This window comes from Triticum dicoccoides, chromosome 1A, assembly GCF_002162155.2.
Source record: "Triticum dicoccoides isolate Atlit2015 ecotype Zavitan chromosome 1A, WEW_v2.0, whole genome shotgun sequence".
Taxonomy (NCBI): domain Eukaryota; kingdom Viridiplantae; phylum Streptophyta; class Magnoliopsida; order Poales; family Poaceae; genus Triticum; species Triticum dicoccoides.
Window position 1 is genome coordinate 40,095,305 of NC_041380.1, and position 11,314 is coordinate 40,106,618.

Below are 11,314 nucleotides of genomic sequence, written 5' to 3' on the forward strand. Positions count from 1 at the left end.
GTATCCCATTGTAAGGCAATGGAAAATCGGCAACGTCAAAAGTGACCCTCTCAGTCCTGAAGTTCACCTCGCTGCCAAATGTTACTGGCAACGTGACCTTCCCCTTCGGCTTGCTCCTTCCCGGGTTGATTCCTTGGAATGTGCCGGTCTCTTCAAGCTCGCTGTCAGGGATCTGGAGTTTCTGGAGTACATCGGAGGAGATCAGGTTCAAGTCGGCCCCGCCGTCAACTAGCATCTTAGTGACCTTGAGGTTGCGGATAGTTGGTGAAACCAACATCGGCAAGCACCCGACCGCAGTTGTGCGATCAGGGTGGTCCTCAATATCAAAGATGATAAGCATGCTGGACCATTTCAGAAGCTTGCGTGACTCGACAGGTGGTTCCACCGCATTGACTTCCCGCACCCACTGCTTGAGTTGGCGGTGCGAAGTATGCAGAGAAGCACCGCCGTCAACGCACAAGACCTCTGTGGCTTTTGGAACTCCTGCTCACTGGTCTCGACATCATCCATGTCTTCGTCGTCGTTGTCATCTTCATCCTTTTCGCGGCCGTGGGGAGGTCTGTCTCCTTGCCGCTGCTTGGCCTTGCCGCGGCGTCCTCCCCGGCCGGCGCGCTTCTTGCTGGATTCTCCAGCGCCTCCTTGGGACCTCTCCTTGTCACATCGCTCGTATTCAGCCTTTTGCTGCTGGACAAGCTGCTCGACCTTCTTGCAGCTCTGGAGGTCATGGCCCTTGGTGCGGTGGATCTTGCAGTACTGCTTGTCGGTGCCGTCCTGCTTGTCGGCGACCGCCACAGCCTGGCAGTTGGTGCATGCGGCAATCTCCTTGCCGGAGCTACCAGCTTTGGCTTTCTTGACGCCACCTTCATTGCCGGACTGCTCAATGACTAGCACATCTTTGCCTTTCTTCTTCCTGTTGTTCCGCTGCTGGTTTTTCTTTGCCGGGGCAGCATCCTCGCTGTCAGATCCTCCTGCTCCTGTATTCTCTCCGGGGAGTTTCCTCCCTTCTTCAGCACGTGCACACTTGTCAGCCAGGGCATACAGCTCACTGACGTCTCTGATCCTGCACATCGCCATCTCCTCCCGCATCCTGCAGTTACGCACGTTCTGATGGAACGCGCTGATGACTGCGGTAGGGTGGACATCTGGGATGTTGTGTTGTACACGGCTGAATCTCTGAATGTACTTGCGCAGGGGCTCTCCTTCCTTCTGGGCGAGCAGATGAAGGTCACTCTCTTGGCCATGAGGTTTGTGGCCGCCTGTAAAGGCGCCGACAAACTGATGGCATAGGTCTGCCCAGGAGGATATGGAGTTGTCCGGCAAGTGCATGAGCCAGGACCTGACGTTGGGCTTGAGCACCAGCGGGAAGTAGTTGGCAAGGATCTTGTCATCTCGCCCCCGGGCAGCCTGCACCGCGATGGTGTAGATGCTGAGGAACTCCGACGGATGCGACTTGCCGTCGTACTTCTCTGGTACGTCTGGCTTGAAATTCTTCGTGCTGGGCCACTGGACTTGCCGCAGCTCATGGGTAAACGCAGGGCAACCTACCGCATACGGCAAGTCGCCTGGTTCCCCTGGCGCATGCATGTCGACAAAGGGCCCAGCGCGCTGGTCCGATTGAGGTCGCGCTTCTCTTTAGCGCTCGATGCGAGTACGAGCGTCTTCTTGCTGTCGTTCGTGAAGAACTTGGCGCTGATCGCGACGAGCTCGTGGATCTGATGATGCGGTGGAGTCGCTGTCGAGGTGGATCCGGCGAATCGGCGATCTTGGCCTTCGGGGCGAAGAGTGCACAGTGGTTGCACCCCCACCGGTCTTGTCACCACCGGCTCGTGCCTGGCTGACTTGCCGCGGCTGCGACGTACTCGGCTGCCATTGAGTGTCGCAGTTGGCGAAGCCGACGAGACTCTGAATGGTGGCCCTCCAGTCGTCGATCTTGTCTGTCGTTGGAGGGTAGTCCAGGAGCAGTTGAGCTCGCGCCAAAGCTTCTCCTGTAGTGGCGGGTGGCGGTGGCCAACAGTGCGAGGAGCGGGATATGCTTGGACTTCTAACTATGTTAGAAGGAGCAGTATCCCGTCCAGGCGACCGTGCCTCGCTCGTGCCAGCATGTCGGCGTGCATGCTGGTCTTGAGCACTCCGAGATCCACCAGCTCGATCTTGGTCCAGCAAACGCATGGTACCGTGAGTACCATGACGCTGCCGGTCCCGCGCCTCCTGAGATGGGCGCGGTGCATGTACGGACGCCGAGGTCTTGGAGTGCGCCCGGTCGTTGTGGGAGCCGGCTACGCCGCCGACGGGCAGCGCAGCCTTGTCCTTGGACCTGGCAGCACCGTGAGCTCCCTCGTCGACGCCTGTTCTTCTGCTGGCGTCTGCCCCATCAGCCGTTTGCTCCGGCGGTGGTGGGTTCGGCGCGGACGGAGCAGCCGCCTCCGAAGCCTTCTTCTTCGGCGGCATGTCGATGAAGATGATGAAGATCTAGCTCGTGTGAATGCCGGATCTGGTTCACACAACCTCGACGCCCCTACCTGGCGCGCCAAAGATCCTGGGGGACTAATCCACGAGCACCTATGGGACCGGCGGACCGAGTCCCTTTCGGTTCGGTGAGGGCGAGGGTCGCACGAAGAGCGGATCGAGGCAAAGCACACGAGCAGTTTACCCAGGTTCGGGCCGCACGGATGCGTAAAACCCTACTCCTGCTTTGTGGTTTGTATTGAGTTCTTGCTCCGGAGCGCGGAGTGCTACAGTACACCCCAGCAGCTAACGAGACCGAGCGTGAGTGTTCTCTTCCTCCCCCTCTACGTTGCGCATGGGCCTCCTTTTATATGCTCAAGGGGTCACCGACATGTGGCAATGTAGACAAGGGTAAAAATGGAAAAGGTGTTGCGGTTGGTACAGCTACCTGCTACAGTGTATCATACCTAACCCTGACGGCAGGGGACAAGGGCATTAAATGCCCGTCTGCGTCGCCTAAATAGTGCAAAAGGGACCATCAGGGACGCCACCGCTCGCCATGATGGCAATCTTGTCAGCGCTGCTTGCCACCGCGCACCGCAGGCTGCACAGCCTCCCGCCACGTACGCCTGGAAGGGTCCCAGAGCAACACGTTGGTGGATGTGCTGGAGCGCGGACACAGAGTGGTGGCTTGCCGCGGCAAGCGCCTTGCTGCGGTCGTTGTCTTGTCGCGTCCGGGAGCTTGTCGCTCACCGGGCCTCGCCGGGACGCGTGCCGCGTCGCGGCAAGTTCCTTGAGATGCCTTGGTTGGCCTTCCCGGCAAGCTCCTCTTGCCGGGGTCTTGTCTCCTTGGCTTGGATACTTTGTCCTTGAATGGCTCCAAAGGAACCACGGAGGACCTTGGCGGTCACCCGGCAAGCCTTGCCGCGGGATGCTGCGACTGCCCGTGCACAAGTTCGGGATACTAGGGTACCCCTACTCTAGTACACCGACACATAGTCATCATATTTAAATTATGTCATTCTATCCGTGAATTATATCATGCCATCATGTTTCCATCGACGGCATGTTTGTGATTTATGGCATGCCAACCACTTTAATAGACACATCGTATAGTTATATCATGTCATCCTGTTTACATAGTCATCATATTTTGAAGTATGTCATTCTATCCTGTTTAGTTAGCCATCATACATGTGAAATTGTGTCATGCTATCTTGTTTAATTAGCCATCATATATGTGAAATTATGTCCTGCTATTCTGTTTGCTTAGACAACATATATGTGAATTATTTCATGCCCTGTTTTCTTCCCTACTATCCATTGCACCTGTCTATCTTACAATGTCTGTACATTCAATTACTTTTCTTGTTTATCAGCCATTTCAATTGGAGGGAGTGATGGCAGTATCTGTGGGCGTAAAAACACGGTCTTCAGAAAAGATCGTGCTACCTGTCGATGCAGGTAGATGAAGGAAACATGCCCTAGAGGCAATAATAAAGTTATTATTTATTTCCTTATATCATGATAAATGTTTATTATTCATGCTAGAATTGTATTAACCGGAAACATAATACATGTGTCAATACATAGACAAACAGAGTGTCACTAGTATGCCTCTACTTGACTAGCTTGTTGATCAAAGATGGTTATGTTTCCTAACCATAGACATGAGTTGTCATTTGATTAATGGGATCACATCATTAGAAGAATGACGTGATTGACTTGACCCATTCCGTTAGCTTAGCACTTGATCGTTTAGTTTGTTGCTATTGCTTTCTTCATGACTTATACATGTTCCTATGACTATGAGATTATGCAACTCCCGTTTACCGGAGGAACACTTTGTGTGCCACCAAACATCACAATGTAACTGGGTGATTATAAAGGTGCTCTACAGGTGTCTCCAAAGGTACTTGTTGGGTTGGCGTATTTCGAGATTAGGATTTGTCATTCCGATTGTCGGAGAGGTATCTCTGGGCCCACTCGGTAATGCACATCACTATAAGCCTTGCAAGCATTGCAACTAATGAGTTAGTTGCGGGATGATGTATTACGGAACGAGTAAAGAGACTTGCCGGTAACGAGATTGAACTAGGTATTGAGATATCGACGATCGAATCTCGGGCAAGTAACATACCGATGACAAAGGGAACAACGTATGTTGTTATGCGGTCTGACCGATAAAGATCTTCGTAGAATATGTAGGAGCCAATATGGGCATCCAGGTCCCGCTATTGGTTATTGACAAGAGAGGTGTCTCGGTCATGTCTACATAGTTCTCGAACCCGTAGGGTCCGCACGCTTAACGTTCGTTGATGATATAGTACTATGAGTTATGTATGTTGGTGACCGAATGTTGTTCGGAGTTTTGGATGAGATCACAAATATGACGAGGAACTCCGGAATGGTCCAGAAGTAAAGATTGATATGTGGATAGAGTGTTTGATCTCCGGAAGGGTTCCGGAATTCATCACAAGGGGTTCCGGATGTTTCTCGAAATGTTTGGGCACGAGAAAACTTTATCTGGGCCAAAGGGGAAAGCCCACGAGGCTTTTGGAAGGTGCAAAAGGAAGTTTTGTGGAGACCAGAGGCTAGACGCCAAGAACCCTGGCGTCTAGGGGGTAGACGCCGGGAACCCTGGCGTCTAGCCCTGGAGTCCGAGAAGGACTCTTGCCTTTTGGGTGAAACCGACTTTGAGGAGGCTTTTACTCCAAGTTTCGACCCCAGGGCTCAACATATAAATAGAGGGGTAGGGCTAGCACCAAACAGACATCAAGAAACACCAAGCCGTGTGCCGGCAACCCCGTCCCCTCTAGTTTATCCTCCGTCATAGTTTTCGTAGTGCTTAGGCGAAGCCCTGCGGAGATTGTTCTTCACCAACACCGTCACCATGCCGTCGTGCTGCCGGAACTCATCTACTACTTTGCCCCTCTTGCTGGATCGAGAAGGCGAGGACGTCACCGAGCCGAACGTGTGCAGAACTCGGAGGTGTCGTGCTTTCGGTACTTGGATCGGTCGGACGTGAAGACGTACGACTACATCAACCGCGTTGATATAACGCTTCCGCGAACAGTCTACGAGGGTACGTAGACAACACTCTCCCCTCTCGTTGCTATGCATCACCATGATCTTGTGTGTGTAGGAATTTTTTTGAAATTACTACGTTTCCTAACAGTGGCATCCGAGCCTAGGTTTTATGCGTTGATGTTATGCACGAGTAGAACACAAGTGAGTTGTGGGCGATATAAGTCATACTGCTTACCAGCATGTCATACTTTGGTTCAGCGGTATTGTTGGATGAAGCGGCCTGGACCGACATTATGCGTACGCTTACATGAGACTGGTTCTACCGACGTGCTTTCCACACAGGTGGCTGGCGGGTGTCAGTTTCTCCAACTTTAGTTGAACCAAGTGTGGCCATGCCCGGTCCTTGCGAAGGTTAAAACAACACCAACTTGACAAACTATCGTTGTGGTTTTGATGCGTAGGTAAGAACGGTTCTTGCTAAGCCCGTAGCAGCCACGTAAAACTTGCAACAACAAAGTAGAGGACGTCTAACTTGTTTTTGCAGGGCATGTTGTGATGTGATATGGTCAAGACATGATGCTAAATTTTATTGTATGAGATTATCATGTTTTGTAACCGAGTTATCGGCAACTGGCAGGAGCCATATGGTTGTCGCTTTATTGTACGCAATGCAATCGCCCTGTAATGCTTTACTTTATCACTAAGCGGCAGCGATAGTCGTGGAAGCATAAGATTGGCGAGACGACAATGATACTACGATGGAGATCAAGGTGTCGTGCCGGTGACGATGGTGATCATGAAGGTGCTTCGGAGATGGAGATCACAAGCACAAGATGATGATGGCCATATCATATCACTTATATTGATTGCATGTGATGTTTATCTTTTATGCATCTTATCTTGCTTTGATTGACGGTAGCATTATAAGATGATCTCTCACTAAATTTCAAGATAAAAGTGTTCTCTCTGAGTATGCACCGTTGCCAAAGTTCGTCGTGCCCACACACCACATGATGATCGGGTGTGATAAGCTCTACGTCCATCTACAATGGGTGTAAGCCAATTTTTGCATATGCAGAATACTCAGGTTAAACTTGTCGAGCCTAGCATATGCAGATATGGCCTCGGAACACTAAGACCGAAAGGTCGAGCGTGAATCATATAGTAGATATGATCAACATAATGATGTTCACCATTGAAAGCTACTCCATTTCACGTGATGATCGGTTATGGTTTAGTTGATCTGGATCACGTGATCACTTAGATGATTAGAGGGATGTCTATCTAAGTGGGAGTTCTTAAGTAATATGATTAATTGAACTTAAATTTATCATGAACTTAGTCCTGGTAGTATTAGCATATCTATGTTATAGATCAATAGCTCGCGTTTAGCTCCCCTGTTTTATTTTGATATGTTCCTAGAGAAAACTAAGTTGAAAGATGTTAGTAGAAATGATGCGGATTGGATCTGTGATCTGAGGTTTATCCTCATTGCTGCACAGAAGAATTATGTCCTTAATGCACCGCTAGGTGACAGACCTATTGCAGGAGCAGATGCAGACGTCATGAATGTTTGGCTAGCTCAATATGATGACTACTTGATAGTTTAATGCACCATGCTTAGCAGCTTAGAATCGGGACTTCAAAAATGTTTTGAACGTCATGGAACATATGGATGTTCCAGGAGTTGAAGTTAATATTTCAAGCAAATACCCGAGTTGAGAAATATGAAGTCTCCAACAAGTTCTATAGCTAAAAGATGGAGGGGAATAGCTCAAGCAGTGAGCATGTGTTCAGATTGTCTGGGTACTACAATCGCTTGAATCAAGTGGGAGTTAATCTTCCAGATAAAATAGTGATTGACAGAATTCTCTAGTCACCATCACCAAGTTAGTAGAACTTCGTGAGGAACTATAGTATGCAAGGGATGATGAAAACGATTCCCGAGCTTTTCATGATGATAAAATTGATGAAGGTAGAAATCAAGAAAGAGCATCAAGTGTTGATGATTAACAAGACCACTAGTTTCAAGAAAAGGGCAAAGGGAAAGAAAGGGAACTTCAAGAAGAACGGCAAGCAAGTTGCTGCTCAAGTGAAGAAGCCCAAGTCTGGTCCTAAGCCTGAGACTAAGTGCTTCTACTACAAAGGGACTAGTCACTGGAAGCGGAACTGCCCCAAGTATTTGGCGGATAAGAAGGATGGCAAAGTGAACAAAGGTATATTTGATATACAGATTATTGATGTGTATTTTACTAGTGTTCATAGCAACCCCTTGGTATTTGATACTGGTTCAGTTGCTAAGAGTAGTAACTCGAAACGGGAGTTGCAGAATGAACAGAGACTAGTTAAGGGTGAAGTGACGATGTGTGTTGGAAGTGGTTCCAAGATTGATATGATCATCATCGCACACTCCCTATACTTTCGGGATTAGTGTTGAACCTAAATAAATGTTATTTGGCGTTTGCGTTGAGCATAAATATGATTGGATCATGTTTGTTGCAATACGGTTATTCATGTAAGTTAGAGAATAATTGTTGTTCTGTTTACATGAATAAAACCTTCTATGGTCATACACCCAATGAAAATGGTTTGTTGGATCTCGATCGTGGTGATACACATTTTCATAATATTGAAGACGAAAGATGCAACATTAATAATGATAGTGCAACTTATTTGTGGCACTGTCATTTACGTCATATTGGTGTAAAGCGCATGAAGAAAATCCATGCTGATGGGCTTTTGGAATCACTTGATTATGAATCAGTTGATGCTTGCGAACCATGCCTCATGGGAAAGATGACTAAGACTCCGTTCTCCGGAACAATGGAGCGAGCAACATATTTGTTGGAAATCATACATACTGATGTATGTGGTCCGGTGAATATTGAGGCTCACGGCAGGTATCATTATTTTCTGATCTTCACAGATGATTTGAGCAGATATGAGTATATCTACTTAATGAAACACAAGTCTGAAACATTTGAAAAGTTCAAAGAATTTCAGAGTGAAGTGGAGAATCATCGTAACAAAAATAAAAGTTTCTACAATATGATCATAGAAGTAAAAAATTTGAGTTACGAGTTTGGTCTTCAATTAAAACAATGTGGAATATTTTCACAAAATCATGCCACCTGGAACACCATATCATAATGGTGTGTCCGAACGTCATAACCGTACTATTATTGGATATAGTGCAATATATGATGTTTCTTACCGATTAATCACTATAGTTTTGGGGTTATGCATTAGAGACAGCCGCATTCACGTTAAATAGGGCACCATCGAAATCCATTGAGACGACGCCTTATGAACTGTGGTTTGGCAAGAAACCAAAGTTGTCGTTTCTTAAAGTTTGGGGCTGCGATGCTTATGTGAAAAAACTTCAACCTGATAAGCTCGAACCCAAATCGGAGAAATGTGTCTTCATAGGATACCCAAAGGAGACTGTTGGTTACACCTTCTATCATAGATCTGAAGGCAAGACATTCGTTGCCAAGAATGGATCCTTTCTAGAGAAGGAGTTTCTCTCAAAAGAAGTGAGTGGGAGGAAAGTAGAACTTGATGAGGTAACTGTACCTGCTCCCTTATTGGAAAGTAGTTCATCACAGAAACCGGTTTATGTGACACGTACACCAATTAGTGAGGAAGTTAATGATGATGATCATGGAACTTTAGATCAAGTTATTGCCGAACCTCGTAGGTAAACCAGAGTGAGATCTGCACTAGAGTGGTACGGTAATCCTGTTCTGGAGGTCATGTTACTTGACCATGACGAGCCTACGAACTATGAGGAAGCGATGATGAGCCCAGATTTCGCGAAATGGCTTGAGGCCATGAAATCTGAGATGAGATCCATGTATGAGAGCAAAGTATGGACTTTGATTGACTTGCCCATTGATCGGCAAGCCATTGAGATTAAATGGATCTTCAAGAGGAAGACGGACGCTGATAGTAGTGTTACTATCTACAAATCTAGAATTGTCGCAAAAAGGTTTTCGACAAGTTCAAGGTGTTGACTACGATGAGAGTTTCTCACTCGTATCTATGCTTAAGTCTGTCCGAATCATGTTAGCTATTGCCGCATTTTATGAAATATGGCAAATGGATAAACAAAACTGCATTCCTTAATAGGATTTATTAAAGAAGAGTTGTATATGATGCAACCATAAGGTTTTGTCGATCCTAAAGGTACTAACAAAATATGCAAGCTCCAGCAATCCATCTATGGACTAGTGCAAGCATCTCGGAGTTGGAATATACGCTTTGATAAGTTGATCAAAGCATATAGTTTTATACAGACTTGCGGTGAAGTCTATATTTACAAGAAAGTGAGTGGGAGCACTACAACATTTCTGATAAGTATATGTATGACATATTGTTGATCGGAGATGATGTAGAATTATTCTGCAAAGCATAAAGGAATGTTTGAAAGGAGTTTTTTCAAAAGAAAGACCTCGGTGAAGCTGCTTACATATTGAGCATCAAGATCTATAGAGATAGATCAAGACGCTTGATAAGTTTTTTCAATGAGTACATACCTTGACAAGATTTTGAAGTAGTTCAAAATGGAACAGTCAAAGAAGGAGTTCTTGCCTGTGTTACAAGGTGTGAAGTTGAGTAAGACTCAAAACCCGACCATGGCAGAAGATAGAGAGAGAATGAAAATCATTCCCTATGCCTCAGCCATAGGTTCTATAAAGTATGCCATGATGTGTACCAGACCTATTGTATACCCTGCCCTGAGTTTGGCAAAGGAGTACAATAGTGATCTAGGAGTAGATCACTGGACATTGGTCAAAATTATCCTTAGTGGAATAAGGATATGTTTCTCGATTATGGAAGTGACAAAAGGTTCGTCGTAAAGGGTTACGTCGATGCAAATTTTGACACTGATCCAGATGACTCTAAATCTCAATGTGGATACATATTGAAAGTGGGAGCAATTAGCTAGAGTAGCTCTGTACAGAGCATTGTTGACATAGAAATTTGTAAAATACTTACGGATCTGAATGTTGCAGACCCGTTGACTAAACTTCTCTCACAAGCAAAACATGATCACACCTCAGTACTCTTTGCGTGTTAATCACATAGCGATGTGAACTAGATTATTGACTCTAGTAAACCCTTTGGGTTTTGGTCACATGTCGATGTGAACTATGGGTGTTAATCACATGGTGATGTGAACTATTGGTATTAAATCACATGGCGATGTGAACTAGATTATTGACTCTAGTGCAAGTGGGAGACTGAAGGAAATATGCCCTAGAGGCAATAATAAAGTTATTATTTATTTCCTTATATCATGATAAATGTTTATTATTCATGCTAGAATTTTATTAACCAGAAACATAATACATGTGTCAATACATAGACAAATAGAGTGTCACTAGTATGCCTCTACTTGACTAGCTCATTGATCAAAGATGGTTATGTTTCCTGACCATAGACATGAGTTGTCATTTGATTAACGGGATCACATCATTAGGAGAATGATGTGATTGACTTAACCCATTCCGTTAGCTTAGCACTTGATCGTTTAGTTTGTTGCTATTGCTTTCTTCATGACTTATACATGTTCCTATGACTATGAGATTATGCAACTCCCGTTTACCGGAGGAACACTTTGCGTACCACCAAACGTCACAACGTAACTGGGTGATTATAAAGGTGCTCTACAGGTGTCTCCAAAGGTACTTGTTGGTTTGGCATATTTCGAGATTAGGATTTGTCACTCCGATTGTCGGAGAGGTTTATCTGGGCCCACTCGGTAATGCACATCACTATAAGCCTTGCAAGCATTGCAACTAATGAGTTAGTTGCGGGATGATGTATTACGGAA